General features: G+C 33.2%; 1 non-coding gene across 1 annotated transcript; it reads right to left on the reverse strand.

Annotated features, from left to right (window-relative positions):
• Positions 1 to 1190: 1190 nt before the first annotated feature.
• On the reverse strand, positions 1191 to 1296 carry LOC128042739 (small nucleolar RNA R71). The gene has a single exon (XR_008198251.1). It is a non-coding gene; the product is annotated as a small nucleolar RNA R71 (small nucleolar RNA).
• Between the last annotated feature and the right edge of the window lie 9753 nt (positions 1297 to 11049).

Below are 11049 nucleotides of genomic sequence, written 5' to 3' on the forward strand. Positions count from 1 at the left end.
TGTCTCAGATTAACAAGTGAGATCAGAAGATAAATCGAAGCTAATTTGTCTAAGTCAGTAAAATTGACATAGGAAGAAAAATTGGAGCCACTTAGTAATTTATGTGATTTAAGTCCCTTGTTCGAGGATTGATAAACTACATCGAAGTCAACTAACCCTCATTTGTTATTTATTAGATAGTCCTTTAATTTTACATTCTTTTCAATTTAGTCCTTGGAGTGGCATATTCAATTTACTTGCAATATTCTCTTGTTATGATTTTTCGTACTATAAAAACATATTAGTAGTTGCTTAGACTCTATCGTGTATGGTAGTTATTATTCAATCACCATCTCTATTAGGTTCGACCCCAAGGAATACTTCGTGTTCCATCGGAACTATAAATATTATAACTGACATGTATGCTTGCAATAAAACTGGGTTTTAAAAATTGTTTTATAAATTCATTGTTTTAATGCGCATATGTGAAGCCGGTCAAAGTTGTTAGCGTTGTTGCTGGGGAGACGGTGTAAGATTGAATAATTTTTAGTGTACACTCGTAGGTAGAGATACATAGCCAACATAGGACTTATACATACAACTTTATTTCTTTTGTTTTTTTTTTCTCACAAGTTTAGTTAATTTTCTTTATTGTTTGTGCTTTTAAGAGGCGTTGTATGACTTGAACCGGTAATAGGGTCTTACCATTTGAGGCAGAACTGAAATGTATCATCATACATGCGAGGAGGGCACAACATCTTAGAGACATGCACCTCCACTAAGAGAGCAAACTCTCGAGAATCAGCAAGGAAAAATTCCGCAACCACCACACTTACCCATGTAGCAAAAAATTTTGTGCGACTACGCGATGCCTAATTTAGATGTTGTTCGAGCTAGCATTAATCACCCAACAATTAATGCTAATAACTTTGAAATCAAACCAGCAATGATCCAAACGATACAGTCAAACCTTCAATTTGAGTGTCAATAAATGAGGATCCAATCAACACATTAAGTAGTTTCTAACAATTTGTGATACTTTCAAGTATAATGGGTCTCTGATGATGCTATTCATCTTCAATTATTCCCTTTTTTATCTTACTGATGATGTTTTTATGTGGTTAGATTTGGAACCGATAAATTCCATCAACACTTGGGACGAGCTAGTAAGAAAATTTTTGGCAAAGTACTTTCCCCCTAGCAAGACCATGAAACTTTGTAAGGATATTATGAATTTTTGACAATTGAAAGAGAGTCATTATATGAGACATGGGAGTGCTTAAAGTAGATGCTACGCAAGTGTCCATACCATGGTTTACAAGAATGGTTGCAACTTCAAGTCTCCTACAATGGACTTGACGAAAATTTATGCTCTAGTCTTGATGGAGCATCCGTGGGAGCATTCATGTCAAAGACCTACGCCGAGGCCTGTCAAATTATCGAGGTCATGGCGATGAATTCTTTCATGTAGCCCACTGAGCGGTTCACATATCGATCCAAACAAGCAACAGTGAATGCTGTTGGTAGCGAGGACAAGTATCAACAAGTCCTCAAAAAGCTTAAACAATTGGAGATGAGTGCAACCAAAATGCAAGTCTAAAACCAACCCAATCTAACATATATTAACGCAAGACACGATGATGAGAGAAACTATATAGAGTTTAATTATGTAAGGAATAGAGGATATAACCCTTACTCCAACACCTATAAATAGGGGTGGCGTGACCATCCTAACCTTAGGGGGGAATCGAGCGGGACCTTCAAATCAAGGTAACCAAAACCTTAACCCTTTCAAACCCAACGCACTATACCAACCTCATTACTTTTTAGGGCACCTAAGATTAAGAGAGAAAACCCGCCTATAGTAGTGGCCCGTGTCACACCCCAAAATTGGGCCTAGGAGTTTCAAGGGTCAAATGAGAACTTTAGCTAATATGTGTTCAGAATTTCGTAGCATGGTAACTAGAAATGTCTTCATCTATGAATTTTAGGAAATTAAGTCAATTTTTGAAAATGAGTTTCAAAATACCTTTCATTTGTGTTGTCATCCCTTACATTCCCAAAGCCCTATTCATCAAATTTTAAGTCCCAAACTCCATTCTTTCAGTTTCTATTATCATCCAATCAATAAACCTCCATAGAACTTCAAGAAAAACACGAAAAACACCATTGATTTTTTCATCTCTTAAGCTTGTGGGTTTTTCATATTTTCAACCAAACATCCAGTTTTCTCCCATCAAAGGTGATGAGTAAAGACTAAGATATTTGAGTTTCAAGTTTGTTAGTCAAAATTTCAATTTCATGAGGAATATAGCTTGGGCATGCTTTTTTGGTTGGTTTAGGTGAGTCATTGGCTGCTAATTGATTGTGTATATTGTGTGGTTATTATGTTTGAAGCATCAAAATCGTTAGAGCCTCCTATGAGCAAGGCGAAAGGCAATAAAAAGCTAGTTTAAGCTTTCAGCAATTAAGCGAAAGCGTGATCGGTGACTGTTTGGAATCACTGCTTGTATACATATTTCATAGTGTTAATTGGGAGCTTAGGAGTAGCCTAAACTCCTACTCTAAGTTCTGAGTGTAAGCTTTCTTATATCCTTCGTTTAATTTGCAAAGTATGTGATTGTGTGATGTCGATTGAGTATTAAGTTGTGATAATGTGACATATGATATATATTGTGATAGCTCTTGTGAACGTGTTAGTTGTGGGCATATTAAATATGTCGAATGATAGTGATGATGTTGTGTTAGTGATATAAATATGCATTGAAAGTGTGTAGAAAACGATAAGTACGTATATGTTTAATTGTGGAATACAAATCACTATCATGTGCTTGTGAATGTGTTTCATTTTCAATACAAATCAGGTGCTTTCTTAAACTCTACACCTCAATTCTTTTGTCATGTTCTCTCTTTATATCACTTCCATGTTCTTTATGAAAGCCATGAGTAACTAATCCTTCTACGGGGGATTAGCGAGTGGAGATATAATCTATTAACCATTTTGTAGGGTTACTCAACAAATCAATTGTTTGGGAAAGGAAGAACTTAAAACCTTAGGCCTAACAACCCTAGGAAGCCATCAAGGTGGGAATTAACCCAAAAGCTGTATGGCCTGCCTATGAACACCTTCACCCCAAGTTGGTCTGGACTGTAAGGTCAGAAGATAACTAGCCCTTGTCGACTTATTATTTGAGTGGAAGATCGAAAGATCCTGCTGGGATAGCGACTAGTTGATCAACAAGGAACACGAAGCAAAAATTGATGGGGACTATTGAAGTGAGCTAATCACCCAACACCAGATTTGATTTATTTTATTCTTTGATCTCTTGAATTTTATTATGTTATTTTATTTTTTTATTAATAAAAATCTTAAAAATTCCTTTTATTATCACTTTTGTACTATAACTGATTTGAGGTACTAATTAGATCTTTTAGTGTTTAGGTTAAAATTGATCTAGCACTTGCCTCCATTGATATGATCCTCGGAGTAGTCACTTACTCCGTTGTAACTTTATTACAACTGGACCTGTATACTTGAAGATACCGCCTCACTGGTATATCTTTTATTGAAGTATTCACACTCTGGACGTTAGTACGTTCAGAGGCAGTCAAGTTGTTGGTGTCGTTGTTGGAGAGGCAACGTCACTAGTTTGATCTTAATTTTTTCACTCCAAAAAGAATAAATTAGGTAATTTTTAGCTTATAGATACGATATTTAATTTATTTAACTCACTAACTTCACTATTACTTATATGTTTTTTCTTAGGAAGACCTTAGTACACATCCATAATTAGAACTTCAGCTATCATAACTAAAGGAGACCGGTCAATAGGATAATGGATGGTTTCAAATATATGTGGCCAGACAAAGACTTAGATTACTGTAACAGCCTGTTTTTCAGTGGTGTCAGAAATAGTAGTTTCGTGACCACAAATCTGACAAGTAAGTTCGTATAATTGGTATTAAAATTATACGAGTGAATAGTAATTTTTACATTAGATTTTGATTTGATGATTTTAAACAATTGAATTAAAACTTAGAGTAAGTGATTGGGTTCAAAAGTCAAATGGTTATTGAAAACGAGGTATTAGGACCTCGTTTCCGTAAGATAAAGTCATAAATATTTTTATTAAATATTTATAGACTCATATTATATGTGAATTAAAGTTTGGTCCGATAATTTTGATGATTTATTGCTTAATTAAGGTAAAAGAATTAAATTGTAAAAGAGGCAAAAGTTAATCGCTATAGATTTGAAGTAGTAAAAGGACCAAAATGGTAATTAAAACATGGTCAAAAATTCCAAGCAATGGTGGATATGATTAAATCCACTAACTTTTGGGCTATCTGCTCTTTTAGACCTAATTAGTTTCTGATTAAATTGAAAATTTAGATTATTTAGTTGGAATTTAATAAAATTGAAGGACCAATTGTGCAATTAAACCCTCCTTGAATGGAAATTATACCATTAGAAAGGATAGTGGATGGTATTAGGCTTATAAATGTTGAAAATCATGAGTAATTAGAAAGGACAAAATAGTAAATTGGAAGCTAAATGAAATTTAATAAAGAAAACAAGTTAAAATTATTTTTTAACTTATAATCTTCTTCAATTAGAACCGAAAAACCTACAAGCCATGGGAGGAAGCTTTGGTCAACATTAGTCCTTCGATTTAGGAGGTAAACCTCGCTCTTTTGTAGTAATTTTTATATTTTTGAGCCCGTAATAGCTTAATCTAGCTAACTCGGGAATAAATTTGTAAAACTGTCAATATTATGGATTGTGCTATTGATGAATTTAAGTTGTTCTTGAAGCTTCATGATAAATTATTATGCTTGGTAGTTAAATAGGACTATTTTGTAAAGTAACTTTTGGTAATTTTAATGTTTAAGGACTAAAATGTTAAAGTGATAAAATTAGGAGGACTTAATGTGAAATAATATGTATGGGCTATAGAAAAATAGAGAATAATTCGGCTGAAATGATATTTGAATAAAAATGGTTAAATTGCATGTTTTGGGCTTAGGGATTGAATTGTATAAAAGTAAAATGTTTGGGTTAATTTTGTAAAAATGTTAAAAGGACTTAATTGCATAACATTTTATACCTGTTTGAACTGATTATTCACTCGAGAAATTGGTAGAACTATATGTTTCAGAAATTGTGAGATTACACGATGTACCACTATCGGTTATATCTAATCGTGATCTGCGGTTTACTTCTAGATTTTAGAGTAAATTACACAATGCTCTAGGCTCCAGGTTGAACTTTAGTACCGCTTTTCATCCTCAAACAGATGGCAAGTCGGAGCGAATAATTCAAGTTTTGGAAGATATGTTGCGATGTTTTATTATTGAGTCTGAAGGTAACTGGGTAAAATATTTGTTGTTCATTGAATTTGCGTATAAAAATGGCCCCGTACGAGGCTTTCTACGGGCGTAAATGTAGAACTCTGATGTATTGGTCAGATATGAATGAAAGAAAGTTAGTTGGGGTCGATTTAGTTCAAGAAACTGAAGAAAAATTTTGAGCTATCTCAGATAATTTGAAAGTTGCATCCGGTCACCATAAATCTTATGCTGACTTGAAACGTGAAGATATAAAATTTTCAGTCGGTGAGAAAGTGTTCCTGAATGTCTCGCCTTGGAAGAAAGTATTACATTTTGGTAGAAAATGAAAGCTCAGTCCCATGTTTATCAGGTTGTATGAAGTTTTGCCTCTGGAAGAAAGTATTACGTTTGGCATTACCTCCGGAACTTGACAAAATTCATAATGTTTTTCATGTTTCAATCTTCGACACTATCGTTCTGATCCGTCGCATGTTTTAACTGCGGATGAAATTGAGTTACAGCCCAGTTTAACTTATGATGAATAGGTGATAAAAATCTTAGCTCGGGAAATAAAAAAGTTGATAAAAAAATATGTATTGTTATTTAAAGTCTTGTGGCATCGACATGGGACAGAAGAAGTGACGTGGGAAATAGAAGAAAACATGAAATCTCAATACCCAAACCTTTTCTTTGGTAAAATTTTCAAGGACAAAAATTCCTTTAGGGGGAGAGTTGTAATATCTTATTTCTCAGTGGTGTTGGAAATAGTGGTTCTGGGACCACAAGTCAGATATGAGAGGTCATTTTTATTAATTAAGTAATGTTTATAGATTTACATTAGGGTCGTATTAAAATTTGGTTAAGAAATTTTAATGTTTGAATAGTTAATTAGTATCTATGATGGACGGTAATGGGTATTAAGTTAGCTTTAATGAATGTTTTAGTAAAGGACAAAAAAGTAAATTAACAAATAAAACTTAAGAAAAATGATAAAATAATGCTATCAACTTCCTTAGTGCAATGTTTCACCAAAAAGTAAAGGAGGAACCACTATTTTTATCACTTGAGGATCAGTTATATTCATAGCTTGTATGTAAGTAATTTCTAACATGTTTCTTGTGATTTTTATGTTTTTAGAATCATTGTAACTAGGTCCAACTAACCCATAGCTTCACTTTTGAAACTATCAAAGATTTTTTATATTACCATTGATGAGTTCTTGATGTTCATGATGTTAAATAATAGATTTGAACTATTAGTTGTTGATTATGAGTATTTTATACAAGTGGTTTTGTTAGTTTTTGAGTAAAGATTAAAATGATTAAATATTTAAAATTTCATGGAAATTGTATAATTAGTGAATAATGGTGGACTTTCCTAGTTTAGAATGAAATTCGGTTAACCTTGTAAAATTATAAAATTGGTTACTTTGGAAATTTTGAGTTTAGGGACTAAATTGTGATAAATGTAAAATGTTAAGGAAAATGCACAATTAATGAAAAGTTAAGGGTCATGCATTAATTTGAGTGTGAAATATATTTGAATTTAATAGATTGTATTTATTTATTATTTTAGATCAAGATTTGAATCAAAAGACAATAATCGTGGAAAAGGAAAAATTATGGAGTAATCCCTACTGTGAAATCGGAAGTGGGTCGTAGGTAAGCTCATAGTATAAAAGAATTATATTATATAAAATTTAGTGTTTATGTTGTTTTGTGTTAGTTAATTTATTTTGAATATGAAATTGAAATGGTTATTGATGAGTATGTTTAAGTATTACATTGGTTGAGAAAATGGATGAATTCAAAAATGATGAAATCTTAAGGTGAACATATTGAAGTTATTGGCTATGTATAGTTATTATGGAAATGCACATATAGTGAGTGATAAATTTAGTAAATTGCCCAGTTGAATGTAGTAATCGCTAGGATACGGTTGGCATGCCAATAGGGTTAGTATGCGTGCTTGTCCGGGTTTGCACTTCGGTTCCTCTATTTGCACTTTGTTGCCTCTGCATACACTTCGGTGTCTCTAATCGCACTACGGTGCCTCTACCTGCACATTCGTGCCTCTGTTCGCACTTCGATGCCTCTGTTATGCATCTTTGCTGCTTCTGGTGTGGTGTAGTTACCTATGTATGCAAGCCAAGTTACTAGTTCATGGGGCCATGTGAATATTGAATTATAATCTATCTATGTGTTAATATGTATTACGTATTCATAAAATTGTTAAGTGAGAAATAATTTATGAAATGCTTGGTTACATGTGTGAATTGTTAATTGGAATAAATGTGGTTTATGGAATGTACAAGTCCTTTGAGATGGAAGTCATTTGATATGTATGAATCTATGAAAGTAACTAATATGAATTGGTGAATTTGGATTTGGTGATCAGGATACTAAGTTGTCTCTTAAATTGTTTATTTTGGATTAAGGTAAGTTAATTTGATGTTAATGCTATGAACTTACTAAGCTTCTTTAGCTTACTTGTTCTTTTTATGTTATTTGTAGTTGTCAAATTGCGGACTGACTGAACGGACTGATTCGAGAGTTCACACTATCCAGTTGACTTGGTAGCTTTTGTATTTCTTTTTGGGTTGTGGCATGTATATAGGCTCTTTGTTGTTCATATGTCAAATTTTATGTTGTGATGTTATATCTAGTTGAATGGTTAATCTTGAATGTGAATATAAGTTAGCTTTTGGTTAGTTGAATCTTTAAGGTTAAGATTTGGTAATGGTGTTTTGTTTTGGTAAGCTTTTATGCATGTTTTTATTATGGCCAAAAATGTTTGATGCATGGATGGTTAATGCTATGTGAAATTCGGATTAGATCATTTTAATCAATGAACTTGGTTTGAGGTGCCTTTGAATGACATATTGGTTAGTTTTAGTATGGATAAAGCTTTTGGCATGAATTGAATTTGCTAAGATGAGATTTTTACCATTATTGAGATAACTATTGATACTTTGGCATTTGGTATCGATACTTAACCAAATGAACAGTATTTGAATTAAACATAATGCCAAAATGGTATCGATTTTCAGTTGAGTATCGATACTTTTTAATAAAATCTCGATACCATCAACTAATTATTGATACCATGGTTTTAGAAAGAAAACATAATTGAATTTTGGTATCAATTTTTCTGAAAGGTATCGATTGGGAATCGATACCAACTGCGGAATTTTATTTCTAAATTTTAACTCTTAATCATTTTGAGACTTAATCCTATTATATGTTGAGGTTCACAAATAGGTCCTCTAAGAGTTCTGGAATTAAATTATATATATTAGTTTACATGTTATTGATGTTTTAAATACTAGATTTTTGCGTATACTAAAGCGATTATCAATTGTCTAACTTTGTCGTAACATTGTTTACTTGAGCCCAGCAAATGATTCGGGTAAGGGGTGTTACAAGCTTAAAGTGCAAAAGAAAAAAAAGAAAAGAAAAATCCAAAAAGAAAATTAGTACGAGTAGAAAAAGTCCTTGAACAGCGGAAAAAGAATTTGTGAGTGAGATGAACTGAAAAAGAAAGTCTCAAAGCCACAAAAGTAAGAAAAACTCGTTCATTTGTGCAAAGAAACTCGTAGGCTAGCTGTAGTTACTATATCATGTTATGATTTCCTATGTGGAGAAACAAGGAAGGTGAGAAAAGGAGAAATAGGGCGGTGAGTGGGTAAGGGTCACTAAAGGGGAAGAATATAGATCAATACGATGTGCCAAACTAATTTCGTGGTTGTAACCCTTTTGATGCTTATTGTTTTTGAATTTCATACCCGTCCTAAGCCTCAGAACGTTATAAACCTAAAAGTCCTATGTGACTTAAATATCCTTATGCATGAATGGACATTATATTAAACAACCGCATAAACAACTATTTTTATTCTGCTCAGATAATCAAATTACTTGTAGGATTTATTGATGGATCCCTACAAGTGAGACCCTTAATGTTTTTATACTTTTTAACATACTGAACTTGGATGTTTGTGGTCAAAAGTGGTAAGTCAATTATTCATCATGTCAAAGATTTTAGTGAATATGAAACGTTTAGTCATGTGCTCCGTAGTTAATACTTGTATGATATTTGCTCAAGGGTTGTCTCTTTTATTTCTTGCTTTTGTTTGTGTTTCTTTAGGACAAACAATGACTTAAGTAGGGGGAGTTTGATCTGCTATAATTCGGTGTAGAAAATTTAAATAATTTTTGCATTTTAAGAGCTTGAAAGCAAGCATTTCCATTAGATTTTACTTATGTTTTCGTAAGTTTTCATTAAAGATAATAAAATGTTCAAATTGAGTCTGTTATTGACTTTAAGGGCCGAATGAGGCCTAAGGGTGAGCTAATGAACTTTGTAAGTGTGCAGAAGACCATTAGAAGGTGTAATAAATAGCTGCTGGTCGCTATGTCGCAACACAGAAAGACCAATGTCGCAACACAAAAAGACCAATGTCGCAACATAGAGAGCAGAAAGGAAAAATCACAGGTCCTGACTCCTAAAAGGAGTATACTGACTCCTATGTCGGAACACAGGTCCTGGTGTGTCACGACATTGACTCTGGATAGAATTAAACACGAGTTAGTAGGCATTTTCATCTGCACAATCAAACTTAAAACTCGGGAATGTTAGCTAATCTAGTGTTAAGGACAATGGCCACCTGAAATCTATAAATAGGCTCATTTGTCACATGTTATAGACACCATTTACTTAGCCTAGAATTTTTCTCTTAGTTCAGTTTATATTTTCTTTCTTATTAGGTTTTAGGTTTTAGGTTTATTGTTAGTTTGTTCTTTGTTTGATCCCAAGAGATCTGATTTGTGGAGACCGTCAAACTCTATGGATTCTATTTCATCTTTAATAGAAATTAGGATTTTTCTTAAACTCTACACTTCAATTCATTTGTCATGTTCTCTCTTTACATCACTTTCATATTGTTTATAAAAGCCATGAGGAACTAATCCTTCTCTGGGGGATTAGTGAATGGAGGTATGATCTATTAACTATTTTGTAGGGTTACTCAACGGATTAATTGTTTGGGAAATGAAGAACTTAAAAACCTAGGCCTGACAACCCTAGAAAGTCATCAAGTTGGGAATTAACCCAAAATTGGTATGTCTTATCAGTGAACACCTTCACCCGAAGCCGGTCTAGACTGTGAGGGCAGAAGATAAGTAGTCCTTGCCGACTCATTATTTAAGTGGAAGATCGGAAGGTCCTTCTGGGACAGCGACTAGTTGATCTACGAGGAACCAGAAGTGACAGTTGATGGGGATTACCAAAGCGAGGTAATCACCCATAAATAGATTTGATTTATTCTATTCTTTGATCTCTTAAATTTTATTTTTTTATGTTATTTTATTTTTTTACTAATAAAAATCTTTAAAACTCCTTTTATTTTCACTTTCATACTATAACTAATTTAAAGTACTAACTAGATCCTTTAGTGTTGAAGTTAAAATTGATCAAGCACTCGCCTCCTTTGGGTATGATCCTCGGAGTACTCCCTCACTCCGTTGTAATTATATTACAACTGGACCCGTATACTTGCGGATATTGCCTCACTGATATATCTTTTATTATAGTTTTCACACTCTGGATGGTAGTACGTCCGGAGGCTGTCACACTTTAACTTGTTGAACTAATAATGTTTGCATTAGGAATGAGTAAATTAGCTAGCTATCATTCCTGAGTTTCATGTAAAGAAATTCTCATACGAGGTTAATGTTTTAATGT

This window comes from Gossypium raimondii, chromosome 7, assembly GCF_025698545.1.
Source record: "Gossypium raimondii isolate GPD5lz chromosome 7, ASM2569854v1, whole genome shotgun sequence".
NCBI classification, from domain to species: Eukaryota; Viridiplantae; Streptophyta; class Magnoliopsida; order Malvales; family Malvaceae; genus Gossypium; species Gossypium raimondii.